Genomic DNA, 6,000 nt, shown 5'->3' on the forward strand with positions numbered 1-6,000 from the left:
TTTTCTTTACCATACCAACTCCTCCTTGTGATTACAATAATCTCAAATAGACAATTTCTTATACAAAAATCAGGCTGGTCTCATTTGATTCGAACTGATTATTTACATAGGTGCTGTAAGAGTGTTGACTAATCATATAGGCCTTCTTGAGATTGCACTTCAAATCTAGAGTCACACGGTATTGAACAATTAATAAGTCCCCAAATTAACTTCTGCCTAGAAGTTTCCATAAGAAAACTCAGACTGAACTTATAAATATCTCCCTTATTTGAGACTAGAAACCAAGAAACTCCACCAAATTTCACCCAATTTACCTTCAAATTGGGGTGAATCTCTCTGTCCTAGAGGTTCTCAAAATATCTTAATTTCCTGGTCCAAAAGGTGGCCTTCCTTACTCACTGTCAGGCTGCGACTCCTGTAAGCAGGACAGCAGGACAGATTTTCTAGGAGGGCTTTGTAGGCCTCTGTAAATACAGCCAAAGTTAGTTCCTTAAAGAGCTTGTCCTAACTGATTAAATGAACATCATTTTCAAATATGATACTCTACTAAGACCTTAGTTGCATGATCATTTTGTACAATTATATCACGGAAAAAAGAAAGGCATGATTACTGAACCTATACAAATAAATATATTGCCATGAAAAGTAATTAGATTTAATGAGTGTTTATGATTTCTGGGATGTCAGGGTGAACCGTTTCAGTTTACAAAAGCAAAGTCACTACATTGAAATGGAATAACTTAGAAAGAAAAAGACCTTCCTTATATATATAGAAAACAGAACATTAAGACAATATAAGCAATATTTTCTTCACTGGCTTAATCAATCTTATGTATTTCACTCTTGTTCTGCTGCACCTTGGTTTGGCATAAACCCAGCATAGGTACCTTCTCGGTTAAAAGGATCCTGAAAATTTTGATTCAGTTCACTGATACAGTTTAAGTATTACCTAAATAATGTCACTTCAGAAGCTATAAAGAGTTTATATTTGAGTTTGAAGTAACTGCTACTGTTTTTTCCCCCTTGGGGCTTTGAAATTATCCTTCATTTACTTAAGATAAAACTGGGTTAGCAGATAATAGCAGGATACCTAGCATATATCAAAGTAAAATAAATACCACTTGTGCTAAAGATAAAATGTTTATTTTTTCTATTATATTTTCTAATAATACATTTCAAATGAAAAGTCTGCTTAGGATTCATAATAAAATTAGTGCAGCTGACAAGGAAACAGAGTTGTTTCCATGGCATGAAAAATAAAGTTAATAAAAGTATCCTGCCAAAATTCAGGCAAAATATCTCTAATGATAATGAATAAACCTATTTTCAGTGAAGTCAAAGAATGGTACAAATCTGTTCTATAACAGTAAATGAACATAACAGAGAGAAAATATTAAGATAAAGCAGAAAATAATAATGAGGTATACCAAAATATACAAAGAATATCAGGTGAAGAGATCAGTAACTCTGGGGAAGTCCTGAGACATCTCCACTTCTATAAAACTCCATCAGAAAGCTGAATGTGCTTTCAAACTGAGAACCACCAGCCTAGAAGGTGTTACTTTCAAATTAAAGAAATAAGGTTATGGCCAAGCAGACATAAATAAGAAAAATTATGACTGAAAATACTATAATTTTATGACCTTATATGAGGCAAACCATCACTAGGATTCTGCCAATTAAAGGAAAACAACATAATTATATCTCAAATTTTTGATAAATATTCTCCTTAAAGATGAAAACATAGTATCAGAAAACATAGTATGGACAGTGAGAGCACTGATAAACTTCTAGAAACTTCCCATCAAGCATATAGTTTCTGAAATCTGCATATTCATAACACTTTACCTATTCAATTTTAAATTTAGGATGTTTATGTCATTTTTCTTAACTCTTTTCATGCAAATAATCCAACAAATTCAAATATTTCTGATATCTCGTTCTCATAGATGAGGGGAAAAAAATGTTATTTTCCAGAGAACTTTTGGAAAACTTTCAAAGGTTATTATACATGTAAAAGACATTCTGAAAGTTCTATAGGTTTTTTTTTTTCCCCCAAATTAAGATCAAATTTGGGGAAGGCAAAAATCAAAATTTGTCAAGAGGCTTGAATCATGAGTAACCAAGAATTAATATTTGAATATCTAAAGTGACAAATACACAGAGAAGGTGACCTGATTTTAAAGAACCTGATCTCTTTGGTACGTTAGGAAACATTAGTTCTTTTTTTTCATTAAATAATCAATGGTATAATATCATCAACATAAAGCATGGAACATTATTCTAATAAGATCATACAATCACTGCTACCTTAGTCAATAAACCAAAGAAGAACACTCATGGAAATAAAGAAAAAAATGCTGATATTTGACTATATTCCACAATTTCTTTTTAGACTCAAGTATTATAAACCAAGGCAAAAATATCACTTTCCTCATTTTGTCCCTCATTATTATGCTTTTTCACATACTGGAACAATCTGACACTTTATTTGATGACAGATCTCAGGGGATCTGTGAGAGCAAAATTAAATTTATACTAATAATCTGATGTTCTTCCTGTTAACATGCAATGTGTTAATTATTCCTATCTTCAAGTGAATCTACAAATAAGTACATTTAAGCATTTCTCAGCTTTCATTTCTAGTATAGTAATCATCAATAGATATAACCCACACCCATATGAACAACAACAAAGACAACAACAGAAACAAAAGCTCTTTGGGGTCCTCAATTCTCAATAATTAAAGAGTTGTAAAAGGTTTCAAGGGCAAAAAAAAAAAAAAAGAAAAAAAAAGGCTTAGAAATGCTACCTGAGGACAAAGCTACTCTTTTTTTTTGTTTAAATCAAAAGTACATTCACAGTTATACTTTCTTTCACTATTGTTCCTAGCAGAGTATCAACCACTAAATTGATTTTAACTTTTAGACCGTTAATTAATTTTTATTTCTCAGATAAAGCTGGGGGGTGGATAAATTATTTCATTCCAAGCATTTTGATTTTCTAGTAGAATTCATAAATATATATAACACAACTTTCTACAGCCAAAACCATTCATGTGCAACTTCTTAAAGTGGTAAAATGATTATATTCATTCACATGAACCAAAGTTACAGATCCTCTATAACATATAAATATGTGAAGGAAATTACATAACCTTAAAATAATGCTTGTAATTAATACCATTATTCTTTCTTGATGAAAATATATAGGTATCTGATTACTATCAATAATAATTACTCAATATCAGTCCAAAGATCCTGAGCACACATTTAGGTTAGCTATGGACCTCTGTATGTTTGGGAAAATTAAATCAGAGTAAAAAAAAATGTAAACTTATGTTATAATTAACACTGATGAATCAGGGGAGATATAAACATCTTTATTAAGCTAAAATTAATAAACTAATCTCATTTACTTCAGATTTATCTAAAATCATATACACTTGGATTCTTAGAATATTTCTGAATTTCTGTAAGAATAATTTTTCAAATCTATTTAAAGTATTATAAGTTCAATTTCCCTATTTTCTGATAATTTTAGGAGTATTTCTCTATAAGCCAACCAGAAAATAATTCCTTTATAATAATTCCTATGTTAATATTCTCTGAAGATAGGGCAATGTTACATAATCACATAATGAGAAAGAAAGGCTTTTCTGAATCACAGACGCATAGACACAGAGATACCTTGAATTATACAATTTTGGCCACAGGTCAAATTCATTGGTCCTGATATCAAAGAGTAATTATGCATTCCAGTGGGTTGATGTCTGCTCAAAACAGACAAATATGGGAAGAATAAATAATGACAAGACTAACAAACCAAATTCACTGTAATCTCCAACCCAAAAGAGAATAGATCTCTATAATTCTGTTAATCCAGTTACAGATCACTAAATGATCACCAAATCACCAAATCCAGTTACAGATCACAAATCATCTTTCTCCAGTAAGATGATTTACCTGGCTGCAGGTGAATCCACTGGGCATCTCAGTTAACAACACCCAAAATTGTTAAGGAATTTTTTAAGAAGAAAAGTTTAATAATATGACTCTCATAGAAATGTTAAGTTGTTCACATGCCAAATATTCTCATTAACTCATTAATTAATAAGGGAGCCTGTAAGTAAGACCTTATAACCAGTCAAAGGAAACTTTTGAGTAGACTTATGTAATTAAATATGAAATGTTGAAATAAGTTTAAAAAGATAAATAGAAAATGTTAAAAACTTTTTTTTTATATCCACAAGGCAATAAGCAATTGCATTTCAACACACAATTTACACATCTATGGAAAAAATAATTTATACTACTGCTGGTCACCTACAATTCACAGAATTCTAAAATATCTTAAAGACAATGAAAGGTGCAAAGTCCCTGTAGATTCGGATAACCAAGAAGGAACCAAAAAGGACCATCTCTCAGGCCATTTCAAGTCTTTCACAATTTTTCCTGATAACAGAAGTTAAAGCACCTTCAGATGGAAATTTCTATGTTAGCTCCTTACCCTTGTCCTTTCAAGCACGGAGGTTGAGTGACAGAGGATTATCCACACACTTATTTTCTCAAGGCCTTGTATTTTCTCAGTCAGTAGAGATTTTAATCATTTTTGTTCATTCTTCATTAATCTTACCTCATGTATCTCATACACATGAAAAACTTTTTAAAGTTCTTATATTTTAATCTCTTCTTTCCTAGTTTCCAGAAATAATGAAATATTCTCACTATTATTACAAATCTTCAGTTAGAATTAATAAATTCTAATCTCTCTCTCTCTCATCAATGCACAAACACTAACACACAATGAAGTAGAAATATACCTTCCATCATATTAACTAGGTCCTCTACTGGTACTAGGCTGTGTGATATGCTTTATTTTTGTACATTTTTATATTTAAAAATATTTATAATAAAAGTCATATTTTTTCTTTTTAAAATATTAAAGAATAAAATGTTAAATTGTACTAAACAGAAAGAATGCTCTAAATCATGCATTTTAAACTTATAAATCATCATTGCTAGTTTGTAGACAATTACATGTCCATTCCCTATTATTACTGAATATAAGTATTTCATTTTCTGTAAAAGCTTAAGATGCAATCATGTTATCGATTCATTTTCTCAATGCTTCTATATTTCTTTGTGAGAAGATTTTATGTAAATAACTTCTTTAATAGGACTGAGAGGTGAGTTTTTAAAATTTGCATAATGCCCTGGAAAATTAAATGCTTTTTTTTTCCAGCTGAAAGAAACAAGTAAAATGTGAAAACAAAATCGTGCATATAAAGAACATAACTTCCTATTCTACTTCTTTCATTTTATTCTTTTCTTTCTATTTTTATTCTGTTCCCATGTATACATTTGTTATTCCACTCTCATTCCAAATGTCATCACTATATTTTAAAGTAACTTCTCCCTGGTAAATTTAATTCTTCAAATATATAAATATTTTGTATACCCTTCTTGGCTCAGAGTGAGGCACATACCTTAATATTGACTAAATGTTTACTCAACAAATGAATTCTCTTCCATGTACTTAGAGAAAACTGGGAGATATGTAATAAGAATAATAGTGATAAAAATATGTACCTTAAAAGATATTCACCATACTGAAGGGACATTGACTTGCTGACTTGTTCACCAAATTTGTCCAGAGTGAAAGCACATCTACCTTTTCCTGCATCACTTAACAAATCCTGTGAAGGAAAATGAAAAGCTGTTTTGTATTCCTTTTGATAAAATGTGCTCACCAAGCAGAATTTATACTGTAAAAGCCAGTTTCCAGTTGTATATCTTATTCTTCCTGATACCATGTTATTAAACTTTGGGGAAAATATATGTCCTCTGACACTTTTGCCAGTTGAGTAAAGGATATTTTAAATAGAATATTTTATAAGACTGAGGCTTTTTTCACTTATTTTAGAATGCATGAGAGGTTAACTTTTTCCCTGAAGATAAATACATATATTTAATAAAAAATAGTCCTGAAAAGAAGTAA

This window comes from Camelus dromedarius, chromosome 5, assembly GCF_036321535.1.
Source record: "Camelus dromedarius isolate mCamDro1 chromosome 5, mCamDro1.pat, whole genome shotgun sequence".
Lineage (NCBI taxonomy): Eukaryota > Metazoa > Chordata > Mammalia > Artiodactyla > Camelidae > Camelus > Camelus dromedarius.